At 38.8% G+C, this 23037-nt stretch overlaps 1 protein-coding gene across 3 annotated transcripts in view; it reads left to right on the forward strand.

Annotated features, from left to right (window-relative positions):
* LOC108263736 (adhesion G protein-coupled receptor A1) overlaps positions 1-23037 on the forward strand; it is a 249881-nt gene that overhangs the window by 140772 nt on the left and 86072 nt on the right. The window lies entirely within an intron of this gene.

Here is a 23037-nt window from a genome sequence, read left to right on the forward strand (position 1 = left end):
ATTGACAGAAATGCTGAAATTGATTTTAGCCTTATATACACACACACACACACACACACACACACACACACACACATATATATATATATATATATATATATATATATATATATATATATATATAATGTGTTGCTACACTTAAGATGACAGGCCATGTAGTCAGAATAAAACACTAGTTACATAATTGCCTACACCTCTGTAGGAGTGTAATGGATATATGTGTGACACACACACATATTTTGAGTGTATCTTTTTTTGTATTAGTAGAGGATATGTCTCCCACCATGCACATTTTGTCCTATCTATTTCTGGACATCCTGGCAGGCAGAGAACACATCTTAAAATTTTAACTGCTCAGTAATGCAATCACAGGAATATAGCTGCTCTTTCGTCAGTCAGTAGCTTTTTATTTGATGGCATAGAATGAATAAGTGTGTTGTAAACTCAAAACTCTAGGCAGACTTCCAACATGATTACTGGTTACTCCTAGGGTCTCTGTTTTTATCATTTATCTCTCTCTAGTCCTAAAGTGCTCTTTATCCTTTCGTTCCTTTTATAAACCAGCAATTTTACTTTTACCCCCCCCCCCCCCCCATTCTCTTTTAACCCCATGCTGTATCCCAGTCCTCTGTACCACTTTATCAGTGCTATCTATTTTTATCATCTACCTTTTGCATTTCTCATATACATCACACAAATCAAAGCTGACCTCCTCCCTGTCTCTATCTTTATCTCTATCTCTGTCACTATACTGTCTATTTTACTGCTTCTCTCTTGCTCTTCTGCCATGTCCTCACAGACGAGAGCAGTTGTAAAGCTGACCTAGCTTGCCTTTTTTTTTACTCTCGGTCTCTCTCTGCATTCTAACTCCATTTGCTCAAAGTCAGCATTTGTTTAGTGTATTTGTGTTCCTGCTCATGGAGATGTTCCACACAAACTCCACCTATTTCACATATTCTCTGACTATTAACTATAACCATTTACCTAGTATCTAAAAAGAAAACTACAGTAATTAAGGAGAGTTGTCACTAATTGGTAGAATAATTCTATTTAAAAGCCTAGCGTTCTGTGATTCACTGTAGTTTTAAACTAGGATTATCAGACAATCAACCATAATAATGCCATGTCTTTAGGTATTATCATGGTTGAGAGTCTATAGTTAGTACATGTTAGACTATAATACTACCATGGTTTTACTATGTAAGAAATAAAACATATCAGGGCATGTTGCTATGGGGGAAAAATCAATGACAGAGTGGTATGATGTGGCCCAAAATGAAACAGTTACTGTTACTATCCCAAAGTTGATCAGTTCTAAAATATGATCGGTGGAGATGCGTTCAAAATCACTGTAAAATCCTCAGTATACGCAAACGTGTGACCGTATAACAATAATTGATTACTGTATTGAAGTACCAGGGTTGGTTTAAACCAATAAAACCTTTAAACTTAAGGCATTATTCTGTCCGTGGAACAGCCTACCCTTGGCCTGATATGTTGCTTAGTAATTAAAGCTTGATGTTAACAGGCTACATTGTGTATATACTTTATTGTGTACTGTATGTATTATGAAATCACTCTAATGCACGCACTCTCTTGTGTTATTGCTTTAATAATAAATACAAAAAACCTAGGTGATGCCCTGATATCTTGAGTATGATGACCCATTTAACAAGTTAATGTTTATTCAAGACTGGAAAGGAATTTATGCTTTGGCTTATAGAAAAGCTGACTGGATGCTACATTTTGAAAAAAACAAAAACAGCTAGTTGCTATTGAGGGCATCATGATCTTTATGCATTTTTATGAGAAATTTGAATTAGAATGTTACCTTTTGAAATGGGTCACTTTGAACTTTGGTTAAGCTTTAATACTTTATGACCTATTAAGTCATTTTACTATGCCTCTGCATCATTTTTGCATTTTAGTATAATTTTTAAATCTACTAAATATTTTGCCTTAGTTTTATAGTTTTTATAGTTTTTAATCCTAAATTGTAATCCTGATAGTATTCCTTATTTATTTATTTATTTATTTATTTATTTTTATTTTTTTTTTACAAAATGTACCTGTAATCTGATTACTTTGTTTTTTGACATAACTGTCACAGATTACAGTTACCAGGGTTTTTTTTTGTATCCTGATTACGTAATGCCATTACTTGTATTCCGTTACTCCCCAAGCCTGCTGACAGGTGAAGTGAATAACAATGATTATTTCATTACAATGGCACCTGTCAAAGGGTGGGATATATTAGGCAGCAAATGAACAGTCAGTTCTTGAAGTTGATGTGTTGGAAGCAGAAAAAATGAGCAAGTGTATGGACCTGAACGACTTTGACAAGGGCCAAAATGTGATGGCTAGACGACTGGGTCAGAGCATCTCCAAAAAGGCAGGTCTTGTGGGGTGTTCCCGGTCCAAGGAAGGACAAACGGTGAACTGGCGACAGGTTCATGGGTGCCCAAGGCTCACTGATGCATGTGGGATATGAAGGCTAACCCATCTAGTCCAATCACATAGAAGAGCTACTGAAGCACAAATTAATGAAGAAGTTAATGCTGGCTTTGATAGAAAGGTGTCAGAACACAATGCATTGCAGCTTGCTGCTTATGGGGCTGTGTAGCCACAGACCGGTCAGTGTGCCCATGTTGACCCCTGTCCTCCACCAAAAGTGCCTACAATGGACTTGTGAGCATCAGAAATGGACCATGGAACAATGTAAGAAGGTGTCCTTGTCTGATGAATCGTGTTTTCTTTTACATGTGGATGGCCGGGTGTGTCTGTGTCGCTTATCTGGGGAAGAGATGGCACCAGATTGAAATATGGGAAGAAGGCAAGCTGTCAGAGGCAGTGTGATGCTCTGGACAATGTTCTGCTGGGAAACCTTGGGTCCTGGCATTCATGTGGATGTTACTTTGGCATGTGCCACCTACATAAAAATTGTTGCAGACCAAGTACACCACTTCATGGCAGCAGTATTCCCTAATGCCAGTGGCCTCTTTCAACAGGATAATGCACCCTGCCACACTTCACAGATTGTTCAGGATTGATTTGATGAACATGACAAAGGGTTCAATGTGTTGACTTGGCCTCCAAATCCCCCAGATTGCAATACAATCAAGCATCTATGGGATGTGTTGGACAAACAAGTCCAATCCGTGGAGGCCCCACCTTGCAGTTTACCACAGCACACCTACAGAGGTCTTGTGGAGTCCATGCCTCGATGGGTCAGAACTGTTTGGGCGGCACAAGGCGGACCTACACAATATTAGGCAGGTGGTTTTAATGTTATCACTGATCTGTGTATATATTTCCCTGTGATATTGCCATTTACATGCATGCTTACACACTAACCTTTCTTTACCTGATTTCTTTTTCGAAACCAACTGTGGATTTTATGAATATGATCCTCATAGGTGCAGTAAGCCTAATTTAAGTACTCCCATAAAGACTTACTGTCTCCCAGTGCTGCTAATGAATGCACCAGCCCCTCTCCACCCCCACACCAACTGGGCTTTAGTCTTTAATTACTTTGGGCAAGTAACCCAATTACAGCATCCACTTGCTCCAGTTTTCTTCAAAATCAGTAAATTAAAATTCCTTGACATCTGTCTTCCCTTATTCATCTCTGCTAACACTCACAGTAAGAGAAGCAGAGAGAATGAGGGGAAGCTATGCCGCTCCTAAAAAGAGGAAAGGACATTTCTTAATTGCTCTGCCATGTGTGTGCATGTAGGCCATCTGCAATCTTCAATTAAAACTCTCAGATAAACTCGATTAGAATGTCACAGCTCTCGGGCTCCCCAATACAGAATTGGGCTTTCTCAGCTATGATTTCAGTAACACATCGTTACTTTTTAACAGCCATTTTTTATAGCTGAAAATGAGCATTCCCTGTTACTGTCTTTGATTCATGCCAGGAAATGTTGGTGTATGATTTGATTGTTAATCATTGTGTCAGAATATGATGAACCCGGTGGCATGTGACTCTGAGGCACATGTGAACTGTATAATCCATTAACCCAAACCAGTTTATCTTAATGAGTTTATGGGCTTATCTTTAATGGTGCCATATGTGAGTGTGCCAAATACGCAGATGCAGGAAGATTCACACTTGGATATGAGTGACTTCAGAAAAGACAATGGCACTGTAGGAGATGGTGTAAATGTACATAAACATTTATAAATGCTTATTCCAGCAGACATCAGTCATCAGATTGCTTCTGTTCATTTTAACGTCAAGTTAACATAACATCTGAGTGACAGATTTTTCAACATGAGTGTGACCCGAGGCGAGAAACCAGGACACCTCCAAATTCTCAGAGCATGTAGGCATCGCAACGTGACACTGACTACTCTCAGAGGTTTCATCCTAGGACGAAACCCCCGACTTTTCAGCCACCACTGAAAGAGTCTCATGTGCAATAGGCCCAACATTATGACATTGGCTGCTACTGCCATAAGCCCCAACAGTCTCTCGTAGAGATGAGCAGACCCAGCTTTATGTTGCTCAATGTTGATAGGATTGACCCTACACATGTTAGGGATAGAAACGCCCTCCTCATAGTAGAATCCCATATAACTCCTAGAAAAGTGTCCTCTGCACCGGAGAAAGCATACTTTTCTTGAGGTTCAACCTGAGCCCCAAGCTTTTCATGTGGGTGAGGACAACATCTCGATATTGAATCGCCAGTTCCCTGGATCGTGTTAGAATTAACCAGTCGTCCAGGTAGTTTGGTACACAGATACCCTGGAGTTGCAAGGGAGCCAGAATGGCATCCATGCACTTTGTGAAGGTGAGAGGGGATAAAGCTAGCACGAAGGGAAGAACCTGATATTGGTATGCGTTGCCTCCAAACGTGAACCTCAGGAATTTCCTGTGACTGGGCAATATTTCTATGTGGAAATATGCATCTTTTAGATCTATTGTCACAGACCAGTCCTCAAACTAAATCTGTGGAATGATAAGTTTGAGCATCAGCATCTTGAACCTGTATGTCCGAAGAGTACGGTTCAGATGACGCAGATCTAAAATTGGCTGCTCTAAGCATCCAGGAGTGGGCGAAGAAACCTCTTCGAGGAAAAATTCCCACCCTGCCAGCACTTGCACTCGACATTGCTTTTTCAGCCCTTTCAGGACCTGGCTGACGGTCAATCCTACCACAATTCACAGGAATAACAACAGTTTATCACACATCAATGTCCACTTTTTTATCTGAAATAATCTGCAATGGTAGTGTCCTCCTTGAGCTGGTTGTCTTTGGCCCAGGCACTTTGCGTATCATAGAGGGCCACCCTTGGGGAGAGGCTTCGCTAGCACTTACACCCAGCGTATGGCTCATCACCTCTTCTTCACCTCTTGGGGCACATGTTATAGAAAAAAACATGTGCATCCTTTTTCTCCCATCTTTTTTGTCCCATCTTTTTTGCTGACCAGGAAATATTGGCTATAAAAACCTCCTTCCCTCGGGGAATGGGGTACATGTTCTATGGTCCCTTTGTCCAAGCAGGATCTTACTTCCTGCACTAACGTCTGCTCTGTGCTGACTACTGTGGTGAGAACACCTCTGAACCGGGGGTCGAGCTCTGAACTGGACCCGGTAACCCTTTTCTATGGTAGACAGATCCCATGGAGACAAATTTGACAGTAGTTTCCACTGTGCCAGATGGTCTTTTAGTCTAGTTAACTCTTCCACATTCTGTTGAAGGAAAAGAATCTGATTGTCATTGCCCTGTGACAGCACACTGACCAGAGAAGACTAAAAACAGCCTTGGCTAGTGGAGGCCTACAGTAGTATTGGTGGCTAACTGCCTTAACAATCTCATGTCCCCTGATACGTCCCTCCGTCCCACAGGACCGCTCCTTCTTTGCTCCTCCTTAGCCTTTATGATCATCTCAGATCAGGCCTATTAGCAGGCTGTGACTGTGGCCACCTGGCCCCCTGGCGCTCTGAGGGAGGAGGCAAGCCACCACACTCTCCTTCTGTGCCTCCCTTTCACTAGCGCTGGGATGTGTGTGGAGTGGAGCCTGGCGAACTCAACACGACGAGGAAGGAACAGGCTGAACGCTGCTGCATGTTGAGCTCACACAGCAGGTCTGCTTGGTAGGCCTGCAACACTTCTATTGTATGCAGTGACCCACATAGGCCTTGCCCACCAATGCCGAGGTGGCCTTACATGGCATGGATGGCAAAGCTGGCCCTCCTAAATTTCCTGCCAGCAATGGAGAGAGGTAGCTCTACTCTACTGTTGGCATAGCTAAATCGCAGTGCCGTTCATTCCCCATGATGGCCGAATAATCTGACATCACAGGTTTGAATATGGCTAGTACATGGCTAGTGTATGGTATCATGCACTTCTGGAAAAAAGGGGAGTTTTATGTGGTGTGAAGGAGATAAATATTCACTGCCTTAGTAATCACTTCAAGCAGCTCTTTATATGCTTCAGAGCTGCTCTCCATTTTTGGTGCAATGGTACCCCCTTCTGGCTCCTCGGAGTCAGAGAGGTTTTTTTTTTTTTTTTGGTTTTCTATAGCAGAAGGAGGAGTTGCGATGCGAGCTCTAAAATCCGGCGTAGAACCAGACCCGAAAGACAGAGCAAAAGATAGAGCGGCGCTCATCTCCGGCTCCTCTTCCAGATCCATGTGAGATCCCCAGGACCTACCTTAAATTACATAATATATGATGGTGTCTATGCAATAGATTAATTTTGCTCTGAAAGTCATTTTTGGATGGGCAATTTTAGCCATTCATTTTAAATAACAGTTTTATCCTGGTCTGGGTCACAGCAGATCCAGAGCCAATCCCAGTAACACACCAGTGGGCCAGTCCACTGCAGGATGTAATGCACACACATTCACACACTCATTCCACCTAGGGTAATTTAGCATAGCCAAAACTGCCTCCTTGCATATTTTTGGACCATGGGAAGGAAACCATAGACCACAGATGAAACCTATATAAACATGGGGAGAGCATGCAACACTCCACATAGACAGTAACCCAAGCCACCATGCTGCCCATTTATGGCTCATAGATAAGGCTCTGGGTTACTGGTGAGCAGGTTGGTGATTCCAGACCCAGCACTGCCAAGTTGCTCCTGTTGGGCCCTTGAACATGCCTTTAACTCTCTTCTGCTCCTGGGGCACTGTATCATTGCTGACCTTGTGCTCTGACACCAACTTCCTAAGAAGCTGGGATATGACAAGAAACTCACTGTGCTGCAATGGGTATGTGACGAATAAAGGTTTCTTCTTGTATTTCTGCCAGTTGAAAACAAAATTACACCATTAACTAAATTTTAATAATGAGAACGATAATACCTCAGATCAAGATAATACCTCAGCATCTCAGACTGATCAGAAAGTTTCTTAAAATGGGAACTAAAAATTACTGTAGCAAACTTGGTTTCACATTAGACGTTCACCGCATGTTCACACCTCCAGTGCTGACAGAATTTAAAATGAGCCTGTGAAAAGGTTTTCATTTACTGGTGCCAAAACATGCATTCTTTTATTTTGCATTCATATTATATGCTGAATAATTTTTCTGTGCATTTCACAGCCATTAATTGGCATTTTAAATTTCAGTTTGAATATTCTGCCATTATTGTAGACAACTCTTGGAGAATATTTAGAGAACTTGTCTGTCAAGAACAAATAGAACACAAACAGAAAACTCATTTGCGTATTGTTTCCTGCAAATTCTTTGCATGTGACCTAATTCATGCACTTATTCTTTGTCAATAATCCACAATACATGTACTTTTGGCACAGGCAGTTTATCATATTGCACGTGCAAGTTAACACTCATGTGAGATCTTAATAAGTCAGTAAGTATGGATAGTCTATATATACATACTATGGATAAACACTATAGGAAAGCTTGTGTCAGATTGCATTCAGAGAAACAACGTGTTGCATGTACAAGTCATCCATATGGCCTGGACACCAGCCTGTTCTTTGCAGCTTGGACCATGGCTTGTGATGGATTCATAATCTCTACACTCTCCCTGGAGACTCCCACATTCTGCACGTGTGCATACAAATGCTTCATATGTGCGCTCTCCCACATACACACACACACACACAGTGGCCTCCAGCGGGATATCAAGTTGTCAGAGACACTAGGGACATGACCTCCATGTTTTTATAATGTAGCACACAACAACCGCATTACACGCACACACACACACACACACTTGCACACACTTGCACACAGTGTCATGCAGTGCCAAGCACTCTCTCTTTAGTAGTCCATATGGACAGAACAGTGTGAATTCACCCTTAGGGTTTGGTGTTAAACTGCATGGGGACCTCTGAGCTGATCACATGCTGATATTCAGTTACATGTTTTAACCTGTCGATTGCAAGCCTTTAGTGTAGTGCTCTGTTATGGCTGATATGGGTGGAAATGGGGGTGTGACATTTAAAATCTGGCAACCCAGTAGGATTTTTTAACCCATTTTGATTCATAAATAGCTGTTACTGCCCCCTGAGACCCTCTCTGAGTGCAGATGTAGGGATAAGACTGCATTTTACTGACCCCTTCACTGTTTATAGCACTACACTTTAACATAAATAGGCTACTTGACCAAAATACTAACTAAATACAGCATACTTGATTGTTTTTTCTATAACAAGTAAGTATAATCAAACTGTGGCCTCATAGCTCCAGGGTTCGAGCTTGGTCTACTGTCTGAGTTTTGGATGTTCTCTGTGTCTGTGTGGGTTTCCTCCCACCTCTCAGAAACATTTGAGTAGGTGGATTGGAAACTCTTTGTCCTTAGGTGTTAATGAGTGTGCAAGTAGATATGTGTGAATGGATACGTGTGTGTGTGTGTGTGTGTGTGTGTTTGTGAGATGCCCTGGCATGTGTTCCTGCTTCACACCCAATGTTTCCAGAGTAGACTACAGATTCAACACAGTCCTGATCATGATAGAGCATTTATAGAAAATGAATAAATAAATGAACTCATTTCACATCAAAAGCTTTTATTGGGCATCTTTTTGTTCCACATATGCTTCTATTTCAACCAGCCCCGAGATTATGTTTACATGTCCATAAATCATGCAAATTCATTAAAGCAACCAGTTAATTTACATAATGCTCAATAGTATCAATGATATTAGGAAGACCACTTTAACCACTGATTTTGTAATTTGTTGCAGACCCTTTTTCTTTTTTCCCTTTTCAAGAAATCCCAGCACTGTTCCATTTTTGAACCTGTGCTTTTTCTGTTTCCTTCAGCTGAAATAACAGTCCACTTTCCATTAAAACTTCTAATAGTATTTCCTAAGCCGTAAGGCTTTCCTCAAACAGAGCAGAATATATCCACTGCACGAAGAGAAATAAAGGAAGGCTAAAATGTGGAGGTGCATGTCTGTGAATCATTGCTGGTTTTGTGTTGTTCTTATCTACAGGAAGTATTTACTGTATGTATTGTACTGTTGGTTTTCTTAAGCTATAGTGTGAATAAGGCAAATATTGCTACAGAAATCAGTGCTCATTGCACCATGATGCACACTGAGAGAGAAAATTTGTGTTAGGTGGAAAGATAAACTGTTTAAAATTGTGGAAAATATTGCCTGGGTGCTGTAGAAGGAATTTTTTTTTAAAGTCAAGAGTAAAGAATCCTATGTGCAGTGGGATGCAGTGTTAATTAGTGAGCAGTTTATGATCATAACATTCTTATTTTATTCACATGAACTGCAGGCCTCTTCAGAGACATTTTAAGGAAAACAAAAGAAACTATTGAACACTGCAAGTAACTCCCAAATGCTTCCAATTACAAATGCCTCTTTTACTGGATTCCAACTGGAAGTTTTCAAATGTTTTACATATTATGAATTGTGAGGTCAGTATGATGTGTCGTTAATTGTCGTCACTGTCACTGTGGAGAAAAGACATGGTTGAGTAATAAGCAGTCCAGCATTTGTACAGTATATTATAAAAGCTTTTGAATTTATATAATCAGCCGGTTAGAAGCAAGTTGTCAGTCACCATCTTCCAATCAAATCTGTAGCTGCTGCTTAACCTTTACTCCGGCTGTAATCAGCAGAGGTGGTTAGAGTCTAGTCAGCACAACAGAGCCAGTGATTTGTGAGCACTCAGCACTCGACTCGAATCCATCCCTGCTGAGTAGCACAAGAAATGGTCCTGCCTTAACGTCTACATCCTTACCATCCTTTGAGGACTGAAACCAAAAGCAGCCACCTTCTTTTCAAGTAATCACTGTTCCTGGTGATCAGATCGTTTCTGAAGAGGAGTCGAAGCTCTGACAGCATTATTCATAAGGAAAAAATGAAGGAGAATGAGAAGGAAAAAAGAGAAGAAGAATGAAAGAAAAAGCAAAGTAAGGTTTAGAATGAGAATGAAGAGCTTGCATGATGCCAGTGGGAAACAGCTGAAGCAGTAAGACCACCTGAAGCTTTGCTCCTGCTACCTGAAAGTGAAGACACGACCCTGAATAGATGATTTCAAATAAAAACCATAGCAAAAATAATGTCAGAAACCTGTAGAGCTTTTTTTCACTCTTATTCTGAGGGAAACTTTAATAATTCAGAAGCTGTGAAACAGCAACTAAATAATGAGAACATTTTGACCAGGTTTGTGGGATTTTCGGTTAACAATAGGAGAAATTAATTGTGACTACTAGAATTAAAGAATTTAAATTCTTAGGAAAAGCCATGAATTAAATCACATGGTAATGGAAAAACAGTGCTAGCCCTTTCTTATAGGACAGCAATGTCAATTGACATTAGAATCAACAACATAAAATACTTAATGCTAATACTTAATGCAACCTATTATATAGGTTGTCACGGAGGATTCAGTGCACATGAACTGGCTGAAGCGACAGTGTGTGCTTCCGGGTTGTCACTGAATTTGTTTACTTTTTGACACTTGTTTTGTTATGTTTCATGTCTCCACTTTTTGGGCAATTTTTTTCAGCAATTTCACACCTTTGGCATAAAATTAAACATTTTGGTGCATTCCTAGTTTTGTTATTGAACTAATTTGCCTTTAATATGATATTTGCCTTTATATGTGGAGGAAAAGTAAACAGAATGTTTTGAATTCATTAATGTGGAATAAAATTTATGTTTGACTTACATTAGCGAACATTAGACAGGTAAGTATTTAAAATAATTTCAACATTTTGACCTAAAAGATTAAACAGGCATACCAGGAAAAGGTTAAACATACCTACAGGCCTTTCCTGTGTTTAAAAAATGTCAGCCATATGAACAACCGATTTTGAAAAAGGATTATATTGAAAGTGTACTGTTTTAGTTTTTTATACTGTTTACTGTGCATTGCTGCAGAATGGTGTAAAAATCCACCATCCAGATGAATTTTTATCATCATATAATTTTATTATATTACTATTTTGTTATTAACATTATTACACCCTTCCCTGCTTTCCTTAAACCTGAACTGGTGGAAATGCACGTTTTCTTGTCTTTTTTAGGCTATTAGGTCTGGATGATTAAAACATTTATTGCGATTTTTTTAAATGATTAATCAAGATCAGGGAAAAATCAGTATTGCACAAGCCCAACCTATACTCATTAGGTTATTAAGAAATACACATCACCTTCTTTCTCACATACACACATACACTTTTTCATTTCCAGTTGTTTTTTAGTTCTTTCTCTATCCCCCCATGGCAGAGAGTCATTTTCAGGTTATTTTTAGAAAGGACAGAAGGGCTGAATGACAGCAAGGAGAAATAAAATGAAAATAAAATGATATATTTTATTCAGTGTTCATGTTGTAAAAGTTGAAGAAGGTTTCTACTGTAATTTTTGGAGTTTCTATTGAAATTCTGATGCTATAACTAGTCTTTTTTACCATTAAAAAACATTGCTTAATTCAGGAGCAAGTTCAGTCTTAATTAGCGTTTATTGTAAAACATTGTTAATTTAAAAGGTTATTCTCTGTTAGCTCTCATTATCTCTGTAGCTATTAAGAGTAATGGGTTTGAGTTCTTTTTCATCTGACCTCCACTGGATTTTGAATTCTTTTCAAGCATATTTCATTATATTTCCGTTTGCATGAAATGGCAGGCTGTTGGAGTTGGTGCAGAGATAGAGGATGCGAGTATAAGGCAGGGCTGTGTGTACGAATGCGCTGTAATTCCCTGTCATCATTATGCTGTCAGTTGTTGCTGCCCCGTGGTGCTCGTGCCGTTAGCAGTTAATGGTGGCAGATAAACAAACGCAATAAATGCGGCTTGGCAGCATGCTCCAACGATCCAGTGCAAATTTGTTTTCTCCCGCTGCGCCAAAATCACTGGTCCTCCCAATCTACCACAGTCCTTCTCATCAGGCGTTCAGGCTTCAACACTTAAATGACACCATCATGATCAATCTATGGATTTTTTTTTTAAAGAATCACAGCTTTGCACAGATTAGGGTGGCTTTTCTGGTAAGAGGCTTGGCTCTGAATGACCACAGACTAACTTGTTGAGCATTGATTAGCTGGCCGTGAATATATCTGTGCAGTATTTGTTTTACATGGAGTCTGGGTTTCATATTTACTGTAGCCTGCAACCTGGAATCAGATCTGTGTGGGATGCATATTGGGTTAATTCAGAGAAAGTAGTCAAAATGAGAAAGCATTCATCTTTTCTGAGATTTGTTAGCATGTTTCAGATACCAGATCACAAAATGACTGTGAGACCCTGGTGATGGAAATTGAGGACACTGAAGGCAGGCATGGGAGAGAGACCGGGATGGTGCGCTTCTTCTTCTCCTTAGTAGTAGTAATAGTAGTAATAGTAGTAGTAGTAGTATAGTTGTTGTTGTTGTTGTTGTTGTTGTTGTTGTTGTTGTTTTACAGCTGTTTTCAGTTGTACCGTGGACTGAGAAAACTGAGATATTCAAAAACAATGACGTATTTTTAGTCATGCAATGCAGTCATGTGACCCTTTCAACTCAAAACAAACAAGACGATGGACGATGTTGTACTGAAGTTGTTGTACCTGCTATTCAGTTTGATAGATTTGTTAAGATTAATGTCACTTTGTACAACCTTCAGATTGCATTTTAAATAATTTCCTTATGGAAATGATGCAAGCCAAAGCTTCCTACATTTTTATACATGCGCAGTGCAAGGACGTAAGTGTTTTCAGACATTTCAGTGTGGACAAGCAATTTTTTAAAAAACGTTTGAAAACGCCAATGTAGATGGAGAGCATTTTAAAACAATTTTAACAATTAGCATCACAAATCACATTAATGACGCTCTGATGCACTCAGTCACTTGTTACCTGCTCACACTCCACGACTCCTAACTAATCCAACAGGTAAGACTTGACGATGCCATGGTGACATACTCATAGTGTCCTCTCAAAACCCTAAAATGCCATAAGGACATTCATTTGTACGGTCCTGTATCTGGAACAAAGGACAATATCCTCACAACATTCCAAGATCAATATCTCGCGATTATACAGAAGGTTAAAATACAGAAATCCAATACAACACCTGTATGTACACTGTATCTGGTGTACTGCAGTGCTATCTGTATCTGTTTAGATACCAAAAACTCCCATACATGTTCAGAGCCTGGCTAAGAATGTTCAAGATTTCAACTGTCTCCAGCTGTCAAAACTCTCACACACCTGTGTGCACACGGCCTGAAGACTCTCTTCTCGCCCTCTCCCTCTTTCAGTATACCTGTAAGAGAAACTCTCACTTCATCTATCTCTCTATCAATGCCACACACTTTCTCCATCCATCTCTCTATCAATCTACCCGTAGCACACATCTCTCCATATTTTCTTTCTAGCAGTATACCTGCATCACTCTCGCACTCTTTCTTTCTTTCAAAAACTAAAACTCTCTCCATCTGTCTACATGTGTCAGTCTGTCTCTCTATCTATCTATCTATCTATTTATTGTCCATCTATCTAATCAACTCTACAAGTTTTTGCACTCTGTCTAATCTGTCTCACTTTCTTTCTTAAAACTGCATATCACCTTCAGATTTCAAACTGATAACTATTTTAAACTTTCAGACTTTGTCAAGCCAGCATCAAAGTTTGTTATGACGAACTTTACCTATCTAGTTGTTTATACCTCCGTGTATTTTCTAAAAAATTAGTAGCCTAACTAGTAGCCTAATTTAAACCACCTCAACCCAGACTAGGAAGTTACTAAGGACTGCTGAACATTCTTGTTAAGGTCTTTATTTAAGCTTCATATCTGCCAACTCACTTGTACCCACATGAAAACCTCCCGGCTTTTTGTTGCATTCTGCAGGATCTCAGTCCCAAACAAAGTTACTAAACATTCTGTTTCCACATAATATTATTCAGCAGACCAAAATTAGACATCCGCTATGCTATTGAAACATCCCACATTAAATTGCATTCGGGGACACTTTACATTTAATAGTCAGCAAGCCATCTAAAGGCGTCAACACCTTTTTATCACCTTTTAACCACATGCCAGCAATTTGTGGTTGGTGATGGTTGGTATATAATCGACACACTATCAGCTGTCACTATTTAGATAGAAATAAATCTACAGTATTGCGTATTTAGTGGATGAACTTGAGGCTGAGCGATTTTTGCAAACTGTAGTTAAAAAGAATGTGCAGAATAAACCAAGCAGACACCAAATCAGGAAGAAGTATGCATTATTAAAGCAAGGAAAGTAGCACACTTTTGAAGAGCAGCACTCCTAACCTATTAATATTAGGGTGATATACTAGAGTAGGCCTGTGATGCACTGTTAATAAAGACATCACACAGTAGAACAATATAGCGATTATAGCCTTAGTTTTTAAATTAAATTTATTTAGGCTTCTTTTGAAATTGTAGCATCTGCTAATTGACAGTAATTATTATTTTTACCACCACTGAGTGAAAAGCAGAAACTGAAAAGGCTCGCAGATGTTTGTCTGCTTTAATTAACAGAACTCAAGTGAAGTGTTTCAGATGATGTGAGTCACTGATCTTTAGAAGCTAAAAAAGAGTTTTGCATGTGTGTATATAAATAAATTAGATATGTCATAGTTAGGGATGGTTTAGTTTACTGCTTTCTAGTTTAAATGCTACTTTGCGTTACTTTCTCAGAGAACCATTTCCTTAAGAACACAGGAAGCAGCTGGGAATCACTCAGCGATATGAAGACTTGTCTCGAAAAATCGATATAGTCACACAAACATCTTATATTTTTCAGTATGAAATGCCAAAAGCAAAACTCCTTTGAGTCAAAATGAGATTTAACACCCTGTTTATACCTGAATGTTTTGTGCACCTTGAGTATCAATGTGTCACTGCCACAGCTGTTTGCATGTAAATAATTTTCTACTGCTGAATCAAATAAGCATGATACACACAGAGATGGGTCTTCCTTCTTTCAGAGAGACACACTCAGAGCACATCACAACTATATCAATATAAATATATTGAATGTGTTTCAGGGTGGAGGATTCCTTTAACAACAAGCCAAGCTTTGTGTGTGTGTGTGTGTGTGTGTGTGTGTGTGTGTGTGTGTGTGTGTGTGTGTGTGTGTGTGTGTGTGTGTGTGTAAGTAAAAAGATTAAAAATGCATTTGTGTACATCTGGTTTGCCTTTCTATGTCCAGGTGGCTGTGTGACAAAGACATTGTAAGAATGCATGAATGATCTCTAAGCTAAAATTGAGCTTTAATGAATCTGTCAATGGGAGGATGGAGATATTTGTGTAGCTCCCTTGTATCAATCAGACACATTCTCTCCAGGGAGATTGATCGTCTCTGGATATTTTACGAGCTCTGGGGTCGGCTGAACTTTCCCGAGCCTTGTTTGCTCTGAAAGTGGAACAGAAATGAGAGTGTCTGAGAGAGAGAGAGAAAGAAATAGAGAGAAAGAGAGTTTGGGTGTGGCATTGAGGTCCATAGAGAGGAACGTTTTGGCGTGAAGTGCTTATGAGTATGTTATGAGATGATGGGAAATGAAAGGAATGTAGTGGACTATATTGCTTAAGAATCCTGATGCGGGAAATGCTGACATTCCTGATTTAAAAGACTTTTTCATTTTACTCAAGGGGAGGCAATCTAGGTAGAGATTAAAAACTAATCTCTTCAACAAGTTTGGCTAAACACATCCAACAAAATAGATGCAGAAATGGTATCTTATGAAATATGTCTGAAGAAAGCATCAGAGAGGGTGTCTTATGAGTTTAGCTGATTGACAGACTTTTGCAGCCGCTGTCATAACTTGTCAATTAGCGGGATTGTTTGGAAAGGAGATGAGCCGTATTTCCATGGAGAAGTAAAATCCTCAACTCTATCCATATGTATTGATTACAGAGAAATTAAACGGGCTATCAACGTGTCTCTGATTATCAGGGGAACAGAGGACCAAGAAAATATCAATGAAAAGTGATTCTTGTCAGTAGAGTGAAGCACTGAATCTTTACATCATCTACATCGTATGGGGACCAGAATACGAGTTTTAGAAGCACATGGGACTCAAGATGTGTTTTGTTTGTATGTAAACGAATGTGTGAAGTGACAACATGATTTTGGGGATAGAAGGATAAACAAAATAAGGTCATTGAGATAAGCTGCAATAGTGTGATGCTTAGTGGATATGATGCGCTGCAATTACTGCCACATGAATGAAAAGCCTTTATATCAACTACTTCTGGGTTTCATGCATACTTTATCATGACACATGCATACTCTTACGGGACACTTTATTGGGAACACCTGTACACCAGCGTATTCATGGCATCATATAATCGGCCAATCATGTTGCACTAGTGCAGTGTATAAAATCATGCAGATACAGGTCAAGAACTTCAGTTAATATTCACATCAAGCATCAGAATGGGAAAAAATGTGATCTCTGTGACTTTAACCATGGCACAGTTGTTGGTGTCAAATGGGCTGGTTTGAGTGTTTTAGAAACTGGTGATCTCCTGGTATTTTCATACACAATAGTCACAATAGAGTTTAAAAACTTTGAGTGTAGAATGGTGCAATAAACACATTCTCTATTCTCAACCAAGCAGTGACAATGAGGTTTTTAAAAATCTCGGGAACACTGCAGTGTGCCCCTTCCATACAGTGAAATTTGCATTAAGAGTTGCATGATGAAATTCAACATGTTGGGCCAGCAGGTAGCATTCCTACCTCAAAGCTCTAGCAAGCACTTGCTTTCTCTGATACATGAAAAGCCACCACATATTTTCAAACTGCTGCTTTTTCAACTTGATGCACGATCACACAGAGTTATGCGAGACTACACAGAACTAAATATGACTACACAGACCAAAATGTGTGCAAACAGCGCATGACAGTACAATACTTACTAAAACAGGACAACAAGTACAGTAAAGGACCATGCAGTCCTTTACTGTACTACAGTGTAAACATAACATAACAGTTAGCAGCAAAAATGCAGGTGATCAGTATAGTATTTTGTTTACAGCAGTGGTCACCAGACCTCTTCCTTGAGATCTGTTGAACCTTCCTGCAGGTTTCATCTCCAACCAAAATCTAATACACCTCTTTTAGCTGACCAAGAACTTTGTAAGGCTTCTAAAGATTAGATGGTCAGGTGGGCATGATTATTGTTGGAGTTAAAGTCTTAAGGAAGGTAGATCTACAGGAATAGGGTTGGTGATTATTGGTTTACATTTTTTTAGCGGCAAATGGAGTGGAATGGTGTTCAGTTAATGGTAGTGGAGTGGTTTTCAGTTCACTTATGGATGTCTGCAATTATTGCATTTTTCTTTGATTGACAGGTAAAAAAAAAAAGTTATCTCTCTCACCAAGAGAGCAGGGCCAGTTTTTCCTCTTCTGTATCCTGGCTATAGCATCGCCAGGTTTCATACTCGTGAACATAGGCTTATACTTTTGCACTGCTCCTTCAATTATTCATGACTTAGTATTGATAGAACACCTTATGGTGGGCTGAGTGTACCATTCTATTCTGTCTACACTCATACACATAGTTTAAGACTCAAGGGAAGCACATGTTCCAAGCAGGATGAAATTTCCATTAATGCTGCCAGCAACTGCTGATTTGCTCTTGGTGCATGATGTTTCTTTCAGAAGACTCCTGTTGATGCAATATCCCAGAATAAGTTACTAAATTCGATGCTTAAAAGTTTTCACTAACATGCTTTGTTGAATTAGCTTGTCTGCTGATCATGTGACCCATCTCCCTGTCCCAATCTCTTTGTCCCTTTTGCTGTCTCTATCTAGAAAACTGGAAATGACTTGCAAAAACAGAAATGTTCCATGTGCTGTGTTGTTAAATGCATCACCTCTGCAAACAATGCTTCTTGTCTGGAGATGCTCAGTGCTTCAGTCTCTGGTTTGATGCCACCAGTGTTAACCCATTAATAAAGATCTGTAGGTTTAACTGGCTTTCAAGTGATTTCTTTTGCATTCCTGACGATCAAGGTACTCAAATTGCCTTGGCTCTGCAACAAATGACATTGTGGTATTTCCATAAATATTCTGTGGGATTTTGCATAGTAACTTAAGAATTTTAAAGTCAGTCCATGCAACGTGAGAGAAACAGACAGTGAAGCATATCCATGCATCCATCCATCAGCCAACAATGCATGTTTTTGGACTGGGGGAGGAAACTGGAGTATCTGGAGGAAATCCTTGATGCACAGGGTGATCGTAAACTCCACACAAACAGGGTGAAGGCAGGAATCAAATCCCCAACCCTGGAGGTGTGAGGCAAATATGCTAACCACTGATCTTCACATGCCTACCAAAAGGTGCTTATAGCAAGGACCATCCACACTCCACACCCCCTCTCTTGTAATTTCTTTCTTATCTGCTGAAGCATATTACTGAGCACATGCTTATTCCACTGGGAGAGCTCTCTCTCTCTCTCTCTCTCTCTCTGTCTTTTATCTCTCTATATACCTACCTCTGTGCTGTCTTGCTTTCTGGGTTTCTTTTTTTCCTGTTCTTCCTTTTCTTCCTCGTCTCGCTCTGCTTACCCCGTATGCTAATAACACAGTTAGGAACAAGTACTAATGGGCCCCATTGTCTTCAGTAATAATGAATGAGAGCAGTTCCAGAAGCTACATATCAAAGCTTTTCACTGTGGAGGTTACATTGGGCCAAAGTATTCAGCACCCTAAAGACTCTCTGGAAGGATTGGTATTGTTAAATGGATGTTTTCTTCTGGTTTTTTATTCATTTCTCTGTTGCATTCCATTACAGCTATTGTTTGAGCAGCAGCAGCTCGTGACCATAAATTTTGATAGGGCAAGCCGACATTAATAACAACATAGCCTCAAGCAAAAGTCTAGAAGCTGTCACACTTGACTTTTGCTATAGGCTACTACCTAGTGAATTTTAGCGTGACCCCCGTAAATGGCAGTTGAGAGTCGACAACATACAGTCATCCAGCATACAGTCTAGCAGGTCGATTTGAGTGGTTTTAGATGTAACTTTGTTCCACTCTGGTAAAATATCATTACTCAGAATTGACACGTTTCAGCAAAATTTCTACCCCAACTACATCTCAATATCGACACATAATACCTTAAACTAGTCCAATATATTGGGAATTGAAAAATGGAGACAACTATTTTGCACGTATTTCTGATATGTGGACATCATTCACTCCATAATTACCCTTTCCCTCACTCAATTTTGCAACATGTCTTACAATAGAAATAGTTCTCTTCGCCATAAACATACAATTCAGATTAGTTGCCAGAAAACAAGATTATATCTTAAATTTGTCCAATCTGGCAACTCCAGATTAACAGTCATGACTGCTACTCCAGTGAAAATGTGCATAGATGAAGCAGGAGGCAGAAAAAAAAAAATTACCATTTGCATGTCTGTTAGCACTTGTTGCAGTTCCTATTTTTCACTACTAGATGCAATAATAACTCTAATGAAGCTATTACACACCATCTAGAAATGTGAAAAAATTAATGGACATTCAGTCTATATGTGTCAAATAACATTATTAAAATTGTTGGTGACTCAAAAGAGGTAATTAGTTTTTCAGCAGAATTAAAAATGTACAGTGTTGTGAATCAGGACTTTATGAAGATTAACATTTGTTGAATGGCTGATATAAATGGCTCCTCCCCACTTTCCCCACCTGCCCCTATGGACAAGCCGCCACTGTGTGCAAGGTCATCCAGAAAACATACAAACTTTATTCGATTCCATCTTCAAAATGCCTGCACTGCACATGACAAAGAGACAATTAGAATTTTTTTTTTTTTTGTGTGTGTGTGTGTGTGTGTGTGTGTGTGCACAAAAAGCACAAAGCATTTAATAAAGCATTTAATAAATAAACATAAAAATAACATAGAACAAGGATTACAAGAAATAAGAAACATGAAACAAAAACATGCCAGGAGAATATTCACTGGAGCCATCAAGCCTTTTGTTCCTGAACACACTTCCAAGTTGAGATTATTTTTATATTACTTTTTGTACTACTTGTGTTGTTGAGGTCAATTAAACTGACAAACTAATTAGTAAATCTAATAACTTGGATAATGGTGGGTTGTGAATAGAATCACTGTAAAATAAATAAATAAATAAATAAATAAATAAATTAAAAAAAATAAAAATAATAATAATAATAATAATAATAATAATAATAATAATAATAATAATAAAAAGGCAATCTGGCAGCCTCTGGACCCCACTTTGAGAAGCACTGCACTACAAAAAAAAAATCCTTAAACACTGATATAATAAGAAACAGATCACTTAACTTTGGCTTAAAAGAGAAAGGTGGCTACAACCTGTGGACAGGAAATGCATAACTTCTTTAACCATTTTATTGTTTAATTTGTCTACACTATGATTTTAATTGTTCAGAAATAAAAATGGTGCACACTACACAATGAAATCATGTAGTGTTTAGTTATGCTACACATCAGATACAATAGTTTCCACCTTTTCAAGCTACTTGATTTAAAGGAACAACGCTTCTACCTTGTTATGACAAAAGGATTTTCAATAAATTTGCTACTACCAAACACGGTCTGTGATACACAGGTTTGAAATGAAGGTGTGAAACATGCAAGGTAGAAGCTCCTGCCAGCTTCTGGCCATATTCATTCTCATACTGTTACTGGATAATCACTGTTCAGGTGTAAAGTTAATAGGAACCTGTTTGGAAGAAAGCTTAAATCAGACTTTAGAAAATGCTAAGTTAAACGCTTTCAAAGAATAGGGAATTAATTATATGGATATTATAGTGTAATACATCAATAGTTTCACAGTGTGGTAACGTGGTTTATTCCCTGTCTATGCTAAGCTGTCCTTGTCCATGCCATTGAACTGCTTTCTCCACATACCCTGTTCACAGATGCTTGATTCTGTATGTGACACAGGAACACCCAGATCTGCATTCTGCCCCAGGCATGTGATGTTTTGTGACTTTACTGTGAGATGTAGGGAATGCTAGTTTCACTCAGCTAGAATGAAATGGAGCTTTTTGACAGTTTGACAGTAAATAAAGGTGTAAAGGTTTCCACCATATCATTACATCCCACTCTGTTTCTGGTTTAATGGCTACTTTGTGACTTGTTTTAAGTAAATTTTCTTCACTCACTTCTAAATACAAGATCCTGTAGGGTCTTGTATTGACTCTATTTCAATTAAGTCAGAGAAGGAGCTACACTTCCTGCTGTACCATCATGCTGTTTATAACTTTAGCTTATTTAAGAAAAGAAATGAAAGTAATTAACTCTTTCTACTTTTGTTACTACAACTAATAATAATAGTAATAATAATAGTTATTATAGTAGAAGTGGTGTTTTTCCTCTTTTTATTCTTTCTCTCCCTGATTTCTCTCTCATGGCTCCACTGTCTAATCCATTGGTCTGGCTCAAGAGCAACTCGTCTTAATTGTGTCAGCCTTGGCCGTGTGTAGTTTGGCATTGGCTCTTTTCAGACAGAAAATGGTTGCATTTATCTTCCTCAGTGATGACTAAATGCCTATCAGGAGTAATATATGGCATGTAATAATAGGTAAAATGAGGAATAGTTGAACACTGCTGGTAGGATCCTTGTCCTTTTTACAGGTCCTGATTCCCAGAAAAAAAAAACAATAGTGACAGTTTTTTACTAAAATGGGGGATATTTTGCTATTCCTTTTCAGTCTAGAAATAGCATAGTCTTCTCCCATAATTCTATTTAAATGTATATCTCTTGAGCTAGTGTGACTTGGTGACATTGTGCTATGCTGTGCTTGCTTTGAAAACTCAGAAAAAGTGTAAAAGTCTGTGGAACTGTAATTTTGAATAATCACTATTCAGCAAAAATTTGTGAAGAACATAATGTCATAGCAGAATCACCTTTACTGCTAAGTACTGTGGGTTTACATGTACAAGGAGTTTGTCTTGGTGTACTGGTGCTTAACAATTACAGTAAAATACAAGAAATAAAAGATAAAAACAAGAGAGAAAGTTATATAAATGAGAAGCATTAAAAAAAGCTAGGTAAACTGAGCATAATTTTTTTTTTTAAAAATCAAGATTTAGGGGAAAAAAAAATAAAGACATCATTGCAAGAACACATTAGCTGCAGAAGACTGGTCAATGCATTTGATGCTGATAAGCATACAAACAACAACTTAAGAAATGTCATCATTATTAGCTCTTTTCTGAAAGTACTTGAATATCTTGAAATTAGTATGTACTTCTTGTGGTATACATTATCCAGGCTTAGAGCTGGGCAGTTAAGGGTCAAGTTTGCTTAAAAGGCAAACAGTGTTTCTCTGTCACTTTAAACTCACAACCACAGAACCTTAACCACTGAACTCCCACTGCCCTAATACATTTTCTCAGATTTGAATCTGCAACTTGATGTGCATCAAATGTGCATATCACTACGTCACAGTATCAGAAATAAGGAATGCAGAAAATACAGGCAGGACAGCAATGTACTCATAACCAGGAACCATTCTGGTCAGATAAGAATCTCTAATAAAACATCTAAAGCACTAAAAATGTTTTATTGTAGGAAGGCACCCTCTATATAGACATGCCACTCAAAGCCATCCCCTAGAGTGAAATAAAAGT

Source organism: Ictalurus punctatus, chromosome 3, assembly GCF_001660625.3.
Source record: "Ictalurus punctatus breed USDA103 chromosome 3, Coco_2.0, whole genome shotgun sequence".
Classification (NCBI taxonomy): Eukaryota; Metazoa; Chordata; class Actinopteri; order Siluriformes; family Ictaluridae; genus Ictalurus; species Ictalurus punctatus.